This window comes from Puma concolor, chromosome B2 (genome assembly GCF_028749965.1).
Source record: "Puma concolor isolate L17-30 chromosome B2, mPumCon1.1.hap2, whole genome shotgun sequence".
NCBI classification, from domain to species: Eukaryota; Metazoa; Chordata; class Mammalia; order Carnivora; family Felidae; genus Puma; species Puma concolor.
This window is the reverse complement of record NC_141671.1, coordinates 91,994,150-92,008,398: the sequence shown is the minus strand read 5'-3', so window position 1 is coordinate 92,008,398 and position 14,249 is coordinate 91,994,150.

Genomic DNA, 14,249 nt, shown 5'->3' with positions numbered 1-14,249 from the left:
CTCATTTCAGTCAAGGGTGGCTCCAGTAGCCCATGTATGGTCTTAGGGCTGGGGATGCTATTTCTCCATCATTCCACTGACACATGATGACCGACAGAGGCCAAGCCCGCTACCCCCTTATGTGATACTTTGCTTCCTGCCATATGAACGTTCTGATGTTTCTTTTACATGAACATGATACCAAGAAAAGTCTAGAGCACAATTAATTACAGGTAAAGTATTTTAACAGATTTCCTATTATTTGAGAATGTTTTGAGGCTTTTTCAATAAAATACAAGTGGCTTAAATAGTAATTAAAAACTATACATTAAAAAAAACTATACATTTTTTACCCAATATTTTCAGGATATGCACCAAAATAAAAGTATTACTCATAATTGTCATTAAATACTCTGTCTTATTTCATGAAAAATTTTCCTTCCTCTTTGCATAAAGACCAAAGCCCACACCATCAAGAACAGATGCATCAGTATTGCCTGTATTATTTAAGGGCCTGGTTTCGAGGGTACTTTGAGGGTAGAGCTTACTGCTTACTGGGCTGCTTCAACTACCACATTATGTGTTTTCCTCATTTGAAGGAAACTGCTCAAAAGTGATCTGACAGGAAGGCCGCCCTCTCAGAACACAGATGATTCCTATAAGAAGTCTTTAAGCACCAGCATGAGCCTGCTGGGATCAGTCTGTCTCTGATGATGATGGTAGTAACTCCCGGGTGCCAGCAACCCACGCAGCCTGTATGGCCATCCCTGGCCCTTGGCCTCTGCTTCACAGTGTCCTGAGAGTCGATCCTTTGTAGCCCTTCTTGGCCTTTTCATAATTATGCTTTATAACTTAACATGTGCTGTATTTACTTATGGAATTAGATCCAGGGTGGGAGAAATGTAAAACAGCCCCTGCTTTGGGAGTTTGTAAATAATCTTTGCTTTGTTCAGCTTCCCCCAGGTCAGGCTCCTGTGTGGGGAGTAATTCCATATGGGAATCTTACTTGAGTGCCATCTAAGTCAACCTGAAAGGAAATCTTGGCAGTATCTCCTGAGCCATAAGGAAATCATTCTCAGTTTCTGGTGAGGATTTTCTGATAGCTTTGTGTGGCATATATATATATATATATATATATATATATATATATATATATATATATATATATATATTTTTTTTTTTTTTTAGGCTGAACCAAAAGAGTCTTTTTATGGATAAAGTCTTCAGAGTTCACATGGGAACATATAATTGGGATCTAATGTGAGAAGAATCATTCAGACAGTAATTGAGGCTCGTTATTCAGTCGTTTCTACATTTCTAATTTCAGCCCTTGTGTTAGTCGCATGCCCCATTAGTGAGGCTAGACAGGTTTATCTATGGCGTCATGCTAAACCTTTTAATTTAAAAGGTCAGAGACACATTTTTAATAAGCATTTGCAATTCTGTTATATAATTAAAGTTTATCAATAGCTAAGAAATTTTTTTTCAGGGTGGTGAAGAGAACAAGTGGAGAAACTAGCAAGTTTTTACGTCATTTAAAAACCTCTTTCAGTCACCTGTATACCTTGTTTAAATACCTACATCTACTATATAATTAACCCTGATATTTTTTCCTGCATAAAATTAAAATATGTAGAAGGTGGCTTTTAATGTAAGACATAGAATGTTTTATTTTTGAAATTTATTTTTCTTTCACGGACACTGATGCTGTTCCATTTAATGTTCCCAAAAGGAAATAAGATGCCTGAAAAATTCTAGCACCCTTTCACATTCCCTTTGGTTGGTTTATGGCCAGGTCTCCTTCTTTTGAGACTTTATGGCATATTGCATTGCTCTGAATTTTTACTTTTGTCTCCAGCTTCCCTCGTCTCACAGACATGTTATTTTGCTTCAGTGACCATCTCTGAATGAGCACTTAAAATTTTTTTAAGTTTATTTATTTATTTTGAGAGAGAGAGAGAGCAAGTAGGGTAGGGGCAGAGAGAGAGAGAGAGAGAGAGAGAATCCCAAGCAGTCTCCACACTGTCAGCACAGTGCCCCATGCGGGGCTTGAACATACAAACTGTGAGATCATGACCAGAGCTGAAATCAAGAGTTGGATGCTTAACCAACTGAGCCACGCAGGTTCCTCTCTGAATAAGGACTTTAAATATATATATATATATATATATATATATATATATATATATACACACACATACACACATATATATAATGTTTATATAAATAATATATTTATATTTATAAATATATGTATAGTCATGCCACTGGCACACCTACAAAAATTAACAATAATTTCTTAGGTGACACTTTTTAAAAGGAAGAGATGGAGATCAAGCATGAAGTTTTGCCCTTATGTCTTACGGTCTTGATGCCTCTTTGGACCCTTCTTTCAACCCATCCACAGGTCTCTTTATCTACTTACCCTCCTCTCCTTCTTTTCCTTTTTGGTTTCTCCCAGCTCCTCCCCTGGATTTTTACATATACTAGTATTCTTTTGACACGTACTTAGGTATATAAACACACACGTGCACACACATGTGTGTGCACGTGCGCGCTCGCGCGTGTGCGCGCACACACACACACACACACACACACACACACACTCCCAGATCAGCCCATTCCTGCTCAGCTACTTTTGGCTCACTTCTCACAGCTGCTGTTTTAAATTCGGAGAGCAATCTGAATCCTACCCTGAGTTGAAGACCCAGGGCTCTGGGGTCCTTGCTTTCCTGAAATATCTCAATTTCTTATCCCCACATCTCAAAATATATCTGTATCTTTGCATTTCTCTGCCTGCTTATCCATGAACCAGGTGACGTTGCTCTGTCAAATGAGGAGATTACGTTAAGGCTCTGGATTCCCCACAAGCTGTTGTTGAGCATTGGAAGAAGCCATGCCCGTGGAGCCCGCGGCGCAGAGCAACTGCTCAGTAGATGTTGGCTCTGAGAATATGCTTGTGCCATTTTCCACTTCCTCTCATTCATCATCCAGTCAGCGTCCAATTAACACTTAGCATGTGCCTCCGTGTATGACATTCAGCTAGCCACTGCCAATACAAACAACACATGTAGAGGTTCACGGTTGGGGCGGTGGTGAGGGAGAATCCCAGAGCCCTTGCACTCCTCTACTTCCTCCAGTACTCCCCCTCCACTGAAGCCTGCCTCCCGTGACCTCCCTTGCCTGACCCCCAGCGCAATCCCCTCCCACCTCAGGACTCTTTATCCCCAACTCCCATGTTGATGTTCTTAGCCAACTTGGCAGTTACCCCCTCACATTCTCTGGTGTGCTTGTCTGGGCCCTTTCATTAGCAGCAAAGACCCTCAAAACAAGGACTGTACCCTGTCCTTGTGTTACTTACCTGCAGCCCCAGGCCCCAGAACTGTGGCCCATGAATCATAGAAACATGGTAAATATGTGTCAGAAGAGTGAATAAATGCTCCTTTGGAGATGACGATGATGTATCTCAGGTTATTTCATTTTATTCCACAGTATTATTATCATTTTATTTAGACAGCGCACGTGCACACGCGTGCGCGCTAGTGGGGGAGGGGCAGAGAGAGAGAAGGAGGGAGAGGATCCCAAGCAGGGTCCCAGTGGCGCTGTTGGCGCAGAAGGCAGGAACCGTGAGATCATGACCTGAGCGGAAAGCAAGACTCAGAGACTTAACCTACTGAGTCATCCAGGCGCCTCTGTAATACTGTAGTAACACAGTTATTATTAAACTTCCTGTGACTGGTGCTACCCAACGTTAAGGCTCTGGATCCTTTAAACATCGTTAGAGTTGCTTCATGTTTTCTCTCTTTTCTTGGGGCGAGAGGGTTTGCAACTTCTTTCAACCTTCTGCTTTTGAGACTTGAACAGCCTCATCCACGTAATGATTTTTTCCTATGACTCCTATACTAAAGGAGATGATATACGTGTGATACTTTGTATCAGTTCCTGGCTTAGGGCAAGTATGAGCACATTTGTGTCCCACCTCTCTCCACCCCCGCCAATCTACTTTTCCCCCTGATTTGCCTCTAGGTCTCTTTCTGTATTTCTGATGCATATTACATATTACATGACACAGATTCATTTTTAAAAACACCTTTCTCAGATCTTCCCCTGTCATTGTATGAGATACCACCACAATGTGACTTCCTTACTCTCTTTCCAAAATCCCTTTCTTCTCCCTCCAATTTCCCTCCTCCTGTCTCTACAATGTATCTCTCACACTGTTGGCGGGGTCTTCTACAGATTATATATCATTCATCTGCCTAGAAAGCTCTTTTGTGTCCCTATTATATCTGAATGAAATTTAAACTCCTTGGTTTGTCACGCTAGGTGCTTCCCAACTGAACCACAAACTACCTCCTCCGTCATTGCTCCATCTGGCCCCCCAGATACCCTAGGTTTCTGCTGCACTGAGTTTTACCTCTTCCTGGAATGTGCCATGACTTTCACCCCCCTAGGCCTTGGCACGGGCTGTTCTCTGGACTGCTTTATAACTAATCTTTATTGGGAAAATTCCTCTTCACCCTTCAGGGCACTGAGATCTCATGCGATGCCTGAAGCCTGATTCCCCTTTGGGAAAGTTTTACACTTCCTTTCTGGGCTCACACAGCGCTTGGTTCATATTTCTGTTACAATATTTATAGAACATACTGTGAGTTATAGGATATTTCTTGAATTATGAAAACAATAGTTAAAAATTGACATAATCCAGAAATGTGTACAGTAATAAAGAGAATACAATTTTGCAAACTCCTTTTTTTCATTCAACAATGTATTATAGGCACCCTTCAATGTCAGTTTCTATATATCTCTTCTATTCTTTTTAATGGACATACAATATTTTATAGTATGGATGTGCCATGGTTTATTTATTCTCTTTTTGATAGAGATCTACTTTCTAATTTTTATTTATTATTTTTACATTATATACATATATATAATAAACATCTCTGCAAATAGATCCTTTTGCATCTGTGAACAAATTTCAGTTGAATAGATTTTTAAAAGTAAAATTGCTGGGTCAAAGGGTATCTTCAATTTTGATAAATACTACCAAATTTCCCTCCACAGATGTTGTAAAAGTGGACTCTCCCCCCAATAGTATATGACACTATATTCTCATCCTTTAATACAATTTCTTATCTTGTTTCAAATAGGACTTGTGTATTTCTTGGCTTTATTCTTTGATACTGAATAATTTTGTGATCCACTAACACATGGATCTTTTTATGTAACTTTTTTCTCATTTGGAATTGATAGTGTATAGGAAAGTGCTTAATTTTTGTATATTTTATACTAATGATATTTAACTCATTACTTCTAATAATTTTTAGTTCATTCTTTTGGATTTTGACAACAATATTTATTTTTCTATATTTGCAATTAATTAATTAATTTTAATTTTTTAAAATGTTTATTCATTTTTTTTTTAATTTTTTTTTCAACGTTTTTTATTTATTTTTGGGACAGAGAGAGACAGAGCATGAACAGGGGAGGGGCAGAGAGAGAGGGAGACACAGAATCGGAAACAGTCTCCAGGCTCCGAGCCATCAGCCCAGAGCCTGACGCGGGGCTCGAACTCACGGACCGCGAGATCGTGACCTGGCTGAAGCCGGACGCTTAACCGACTGCGCCACCCAGGCGCCCCAAAATGTTTATTCATTTTTGAGAGGCAGAGAGAGACAGAGCACGAGCAGGGGAGGGACAGAGAGAGAGGGAGACACAGAATCCGAAGCCGGCTGTAGGCTCGGACCTGTCAGCACAGAGCCCGATGCCAGGCTTGAACTCACCAACCATGAGATCATGACCTGAGCCGAAATTGGACGCTTAACAGACTGAGCCTTTCGGGAGCCCCTGTAATTATTTATTTTTGACTTAATATATTAGTAAGTTTGTAAACCTCAATAACAGATACTCAGTTTTATCAAATGCTATTTTGGTATTTAAAATGATAATATGTTTCTTTCTTAATTTCCTAATTTGAAACATTTTTTCAAATGTTGAAAAATCCTGCATTCCTGGCCGAAACCTGCTCACATTATTCTTTTCATATACTCTGTACTCAGTGTGCTAATGTTTAACTTCAGAACTTTTCCTCTGTATTTTCAGTTGTCCTCAGCTTCTTGCATTTGTCCATATTTGAATATGGGCTCTTTGAGGGCAGGAACCGAATGCTGTTCAGCTGTAAATGCCCCTCATCTCACATAACACCCGGTACGTAGTAGATGCTAAAACTATGCCTCTATTTGTGCTTTGAAGAACTGGATTCAAATCCTAATCCCACCTCTTACTAAGTGATGCAAGCTGACACTTAATATCAGTCTGTTTCTTCATTTGTAAAATGTGATATTACTTCCTCTAAAGGTCTATATAAAGATGAAATGAAAGAACATATATCAAGTATTTATCACAGGGCTAGAGCAGAGAAAGTAATTAAGATCGGCTCTTTTCCTTTTCCCTTTGAAATAGAAAAATAACCTGAATTTATCTGTCATGGGAGAGTTATCAGGGCCATATAAGAGTTTTCCAACTGATACGATTATGGGTGACCCTAAGCCTCCACATTCTCACTGCAAAGTGAAATGATGCATGTCAACCTTCTTTTGATTACTGTCATTAAGTAAATATTTGTTGGACAGCTTATAATTACAACTTGAGAGAAACTTAATATTGGATAGATGTCAGGGACCCATCTGTAAGAAATTTATATTGAAATTATAATTCATTATTTCATGTTTCTGCTTTACTTCCATGTGGGCACACATCCCACACATCTTTTTTTGCTGTTTTCCCCAGTTCATCTCGAATATGTTCTGAAAGGGCAGAGTTGATGCTGATTTGTTAAGTCACCAGCTTAGCAGCAAGCTTGAGAATTTTTATAATGAGAGTGGTCTAATTTGGCCTTTTTATTTCTACAAGAAGAGGAAAAAAAAGTAAATGGCCTGTTCAAACCTGAAAGCTCCTTCTATAAACTTAAATATTAATGTTTTCTCATATACAGAAGAATAAATTCGATTGCTTATGCATGAAGTTGAATCAATGCCTCAGTAAAGCCCTCTGGTGTCATCTCGCTGAATGGTTTCAAATAGGAATACAAAACCCAGATGAAACTGAGATGAGATAGTAGAAATTGTGACAGGGCTATTTTTGAAATGATGCTCTTAGGAAAAGCTGCTGATTGAAATCAATATCTCAAGACCCGGAATTTGAAAAGACCATTTCTGAGACCTGAGAGGGTCACTGAATAGAAGTGTCAGTTGATGGTATTCAGACCATGCAATTGCTTTCACCAAGGTGCCTCCGTGTTTACTTAAGTGACTTGTGGTAGCTGGTGGCTGAGCATACATTGAGAGAGTATCCCTCTATTCAGGCTCAGGGGAGGAGGAGACTAGAGAGGATGTCGTCTGCGGTTTAAATGACGAAGTCCTAGTGTGCTATATCGGAGGAAATGAATTGAACTGGATTTTCGTTTTCACTTATCCCCTGGAAAAAAAATCTGTGAAGGATATAAACCTTTTAAGTATTAAGAAAAATTAGTGTACCCCAAACCTTGCAATATTCCTTTCAGACCAAGTCCTATTTAATAAGTTATAATTGGTCACAAAAAAAATTCATTTGCACAGATCTCTGCTAATGCTTCCGATTTTCCCCAAGGCACATGGAATCATTCTCTTTTCGTTAAGTGTAAGATTTTATTTGTGGTGATGTCCTGGAGTGTGGAGTAGCACAGAGGCTATTCATGCAACTTGCCTTGTATAGAAGTTGCCAGGTCACTTGATTACGTTAAGATTTGAGATAATTTTGTGGGGATAAATGTAGTTTTTAATGAAGCTATTAGCCTTTCAGTTTTTTACTGCATTAGATTTTAAAAGTTAAATTATAGGGAAATTTGGATTGTCTTTTTTTGTAACATCAAAGAGAGTAAATTACATTTTGAATGTCAAAGAGAGTAAATTACATTTTAGTGTTGCTAGCACATGTATATCTTAATTATTAATGTTGTTCACTAGGTTTAGGATTGTTCACTTGAAAGAAATTGAATACTTTTAATTCCAAGTACTCAGAACCCACTCTCCACTTTCCTGTCAAACCACAGCACTGCTCCAGATTTACATGCATGTCGTAGGTACTGGTGACCATCACAGATGCAGAGTAACAATCCCCTCCCCCACCCCCGACTCTGTTCCATGCTGCTGGCCTGAACATTCTCTTTAGGATCATAACCTTGGCCAAGACGGGTATAAATTAAGCTTTGGAAATTGAATCAAAATTTTTCAATGTCAGAAGAACATCCTCATCAGTTGCCTTGGTTTTGTAAGATCATGTTGAAGAGACAGTGGAGGCGGGGACCCTGCTGCTGCTGCCAGTGTTCTGAGAAGCTCTTAGAGAGAGGTTCTGAACTCAGTGACAGTATGTGAAGTAAGACAGGGTTGGGTTGTTAGGACCATTAGGAGAGAAACAACAAGCAGTCTTGTAGGTCATCCAGTTGTATCCTGTATACCAACGCATCTGATCTCGAATCAGAGCCTGATTCTCGGACATTTATGTTACATTAATGCTGTAGCCACTGAGACCCTGCCTGCAACACCCAACAGTGTAAGTTTGCCTTCTGGGTCTTTTACATGCACGAAAAAAAAAAAAAGTTGATGAGATAGGCTGAAAGCCTGGCTGGAGAAACACTCCACCATCTCTGCTCTTTCTTGCAATCTGAGGACTCACAAAAACAAGCAGTTTAAATAGACCTCCAAGCCAAGCCTTGCTAATCACATTCTATCACACCAGCCATGTGACCTTGAGCAAAGTGCTTGATCTCCCCAAGTCTCAGTATCCTCAACCATAAAATGGGGGAAAAGAAGAGTCCCTCCTTGAAAGGATTGATAAAAGGATTAAAAAATAATATCTTCAAAGCAGGGAAGTATGGCCTAATTATACCTAGGGCATAATTAGCTGAGTACTCAATCAATATTATTTATTATGATTAGTACTATGATTATTGTGGTCATGATTATTTTGATATTGTTCTTTGAGCTAAATTCTGTAATGTATATTTCTAGGATTAAACTGATGTCAGAATGAATATTTATGGATGTTTTTAGTTCAGGAGTTTTAAAGGACATTGCATCTCATCAAAAGCATTCTTCATAAAAAGAAAACAATGTTGGAATGTATGTGATAGTTTTATTTTTATTGTAGTTCTTTAGTGGAATTCCAATATTATTCAGCATGTTTTATGTTTACAGAATTATTTAGGGTATAATCAAGAATGCCATAATACTGTCTTCATAAATGGGCACTGTTTTAAAAACTAGGCATAATTAGCAGGAAGATATTCATAGTGTAGATCTGACATTATTATGACTGCAATATAAATTCCACGAGGTGAAGAAGACCCAGAGAAAGAAGGCTACAGATTTATCATAGTATGATGCATTTGCAATATGGATTGTACTTATCTTTTTATTTGCCACAGACAATGTAAATTAGGAACATCTGAACGGAGATTCAAATAATTTAACATCTGCAGCCCACTATAAAATATGCTGTTGTGATGCCTAGAGTGGAAACAGAAATTTACTGTTTTCTACCTCTAATGATAGGATTTTGCTTGGGGTCCCAGAGGTAGCCTCCTACCAAAGATGGACAGGGAGCCATCATGAAGAAAAAGTGGAGAAATGGCAGTAGGTCACTTATCATTGTCTCCTCCTCTTCTAAAGGATATATTGTTCTTTGGCCAAGATGTCAACAATGAACAAAACCCTTTGAGGGGATGAAGTTTGGGGTAATGATGTCATCAACCCATTTTCTATCTTCATGTTATTTGTTCCCCTACTGCTGAAAGTAAAAGCTTTAAGAAATGTGAAGCAAATGAACATTTAAGTTTTTATAGATAATTAGCGATTCAGTGGGGTGTCCTTCACAGCTGTGAACACTTCTGGTTGGATAACTGGCCCAGTATGCAAGCAGAACTCTACTGTGCTCAGAGCGTGGAGTGCATCGCCACCTGATAGACGGAAGAAAGAGGAACCACAACAAGCCGAGAAACCTGTCATAGATTTTCATGATTGCTTTCCTCCTATACCTTATTATTTTCATTTGATAGATGGGGGAGCTGGGGCTCAGAGATTTTTAAATGACTTACTCTAGGTCACTTCCCAGACTTTTCTTTTGGCACCAAAGATGAACTACTACAGTTGGGTTGTGATTAAAGCTGTGGACATGTATCAGGGTGGTGAGCCCTGCCCTTCGGGTGCATTGGGAAAAGCTACACTCTCACAGTGGCTGTGAGGCTGCCATGATGAGTAGATCAAAGTGGGAGTGTGAGGTGGGTGGCCAGAGAGTTTTGAGGGAGAGAAGGGGAGTGGGAGAGAGAACAGGAAGAGTTTGTGTCTCATTGTGGAACTTAATCTGCACAGCTGAAGCAAGGAACGCGCAGAGCTTTCAGCCGTGGTGACGGAGAAGACCAATGGAGGACAGCGCTTTGCTCATTCAATCTGAGTGTCTGGGTGCATTTCTCAAGTGGTTTTCCAAGTTTTCTCATTACGCCACAATTTGGAAAGTTTGAGTAAAAGCTACAGACTGTAAGGCCTGAGAGATTGTCTCACTTTTGTTTCATCTGTGTCTGACTGAGGCATTTTTACCGCTGGGGGCAAGAGGGCTTCTCCTTGCTGCACCCATTTAGCAACCAATAACAGCTGGCTAGTTTTGATCCGATTATAGCTACTAATTTGCAAGTGGCTCTGAGCAGACCTGAGATATCCCAAGACTTTCCCTTAGCTGTGTGTCTTAAGTTCAGAAAGTGGAAACATGATGTCCCTCTGGCCTCCCAGGCTACGATGAGAGACTCGGCTTAATGCGGAACTGATTTCTTTCTTTGAGCTATAATAGCAAAGCAAGCACTTCAAAAAGACCAATCCATCTCCCCTCCATAAAAGGTTAATACCCTTCAGTGTGCAAAAAATAAAAAGGAACAAGGTTTCCACTCGTTTCATGGCAAGCACCAACTGAGAAAAGCAAAAAGAACCAAGAACATTTGAATATCCTCTCTTGCAATCCATCCGTTATCCATTTACCCGACACTACAAGAGTTGGAGAATGTGCATCCTCTCTGTGGCTTGCCTGTAAGCTTGAGCTTTGCTTATACTTAGTGGGGGGAGGGTGGTGGTGACGGTGTCAGTAGTGTTGAGGAGGGAGAGTATCCTCCATGAAGCAGCTCCCCGCCCTCTCCAGGAGGCTGGCTGTGTGGGGCTCTTGCTCCTGGGCGCTTGCTGTGCAACTTCACATCAAAACCAACTCCTCCATGGAAAGTAGGATCAGGGATCTTGGAGAGGAGATGCTGTTTTCAAGAGGCATGTGAACATGAACTTCTGAAGAGCCTTCAGTGCTGTCATCCTCTCCCACCCAAACCCAGTTTGGGAGATTACACACTGGGTTATTAGTTTCTTTTTGCCCTCACCAACTTTCCACACTATTCAGTCGGTCCGATGCTCTGAGCATGTAGTCACTTTTAGAGGGAGGTTTTCTGGTGAGGAGAGGGGCAGGAAATGACTAGTAAATAAGTAACTTATTCTCATAACTCTTTTTCCTTTGTTTAGGAGTAGACACCAATTATTGGCTTAGAGTACCAAGTGGTAATCTTTCAACACAGAAAAGGAATGAGAAATATTTAACACATTACACTGACTGTCAGTTTCAGAGAATTCTACATCCCTTAGTTGTTTAGGACTGGTTTCAGTTGACCACTTGGACCCTGGAGCAAGGTTCCCTATTCAAATTCCAGCTTTGTTCCAAACTCGCACTGTGACCTTAAAACAATTTGCTTAACTTCTCCTGGTCTCCATTTTCCCAACTGTAAAATGAAGACAATAATAGCGCCTCCCCTAAAGGATCTAGAAACTATCTGGCATGTAGTAAGTACTCAGGATGGGTTAGCTGGTATTTTCTTATCATAAGGTATTAGAAAGCTTAATTCAATTTTATTTCATGACACCATGTTGTCAACATTATATAGGTAGCTTATTCTTCTTGCTGGAAAATGATTGAAACAAATTCTCCTAGACTCAAAAAGTAAAATTTTCTGTAAAAACCAACTCGTGTTCTTTTTTGGAGTGAAAAATCTCCCCCATTGATAACTATAGCCTCTATAAAATAAACATAACTTCTGACACATTTCTGAGTTAACTCTTATAGGGTATCACCAGGGAAGAAATAATTTGCTAGTGTATTTCAATGGCCTGACAGACACAAGTCACTTTTAAATTTAAATCACATAATATTTTCTATTTATAGGTTTATGTTTTGTGAAGGTTAGTTGGCATAAACTTATTTCTCTTTAAAATGATACTCTCAATTTGAATGATTTTCAGGATCTTCTGCAAAATAGGTGAAATTCTAGATCATTTTTGAATGAGAGCTATGAGATAGGTAAATTGTGAAGATCATGTTCTTAACCGATAACACAATAACATTATCAGGTTGCATAAAATACCTCTACACCGTTACTCTTTTGCATTCTCTATACTCTCAACCAAATAACAAAGAGAAGCAGAGATGAGGTCTAGGAGAAATAAGTAGTAGGATTATTAGAATATATAGAACCTGATATTCTGGAAATTTGATTTGTCTTTTTACTGTGAAGAATATTCTATTTTCCTCTGAGTCCAATAAAAGGAGAATGTGAAATATATACACAAGTTATGAGAGAACTGTGGAAAGAATATTTTAAAGTTTCACACAAAGTATTTGGCTCATGTGCCCAACATTTGTAAATTCATATACAGTAATTAATGAAACTGCTAACATTTATTGAGCACCTACTATGGCTGAGCCATATAGCAATGGTACTACTAGGTAAATATTATATATAAATTGCCATTTAATAGATATATATTTATTATATATTACTATATATTTATTATATATTTAATATATGTACATAAATATATATTACTGTATAAATATTATATATAAAATATATAATAATGGAATTACTTTGATAGACTATAAAATAATTGTTTTCTCTTTTCATTTCTACATCTTTTTTTTTCAACGTTTTTTATTTATTTTTGGGACAGAGAGAGACAGAGCATGAACGGGGGAGGGGCAGAGAGAGGGAGACACAGAATCCGAAACAGGCTCCAGGCTCTGAGCCATCAGCCCAGAGCCCGACGCGGGGCTCGAACTCACGGACCGCGAGATCGTGACCTGGCTGAAGTCGGACGCTTAACCGACTGCGCCACCCAGGCGCCCCTCATTTCTACATCTTGAGTGAGCTTAAAACAATGTTAAGGATGTATCAAGGATGACTAGTAAGAATAAGGATGCCTTGTTTCTGCAGAACTGTGTTCTCCTTTCCTCTGCTCATGATGCTATGCTACATGTTCTAGCCCCTTCGCATCTCGTTGGGGGCAGATGGCCCATAAAAAGTCACGTAAGTGACACAGGCTACTTCTAAGCCTGCCCTCTAAATCTCCTGCACTTACCTGAACTCTCTTTCTGCAGGCTAGATGGAGAGGATACAGTGATGGACCCCAAGGCCATAGACTGTGGAGAAGCCACTAGATAGGAAGAGTCTGAGTCCCACACTGGTGAGCAGAATTACCCCCACAGTTTGTCCTGTGACGTGAATGAAAAACAGTTTCATTGTGTTAAGCTCACTGAAATTTTGGAGTTGTTTGTTATACCAGCTAACATTGCTTACCCTGACAAAAACAGCTAGTATAAATGCTTCTTTACCAATATAGAAATGATTCAAAATAGTGAGTAGCAAACATCTATTGAATATTAATTAAATGCAAGGACTGAAGCTTAGAGAGGGTAAGTTATCAGGCTATCACTAGTGAGTGATAGAACCAGGATTGAAAGCTGCATAGAATGATCTTGAGGCTCATGCATTTTAACCATTTAATTTTGATATTGTCTTTGAAATATAGCACTGATCATAATCATTTTTGCATTTTAGAGGTAAATCATGGGGTGAAGTGAGCTTCAAATAATTTTTTTACCCAATCATCATAAAAAATATTGTGATATGTAGCTACAAGTAACTAATTTTCATAGCTGAAAACCTCAGTCCTTAGGTCACTGGTACCTATTTCAGCACTTATAACAATGTAAATACATATGCATCAACTTTATAGTTTTTCCCAACTATATATATCCTGGGCCAGGATACCTCAACTGAAACGTTACACAATAGAATCTACCCACTTTTCTGTTTTTGATTTGGCAGGGTTACTCTTTGTTCCCATTAATTCTACATCTCCCATGTTACTCTC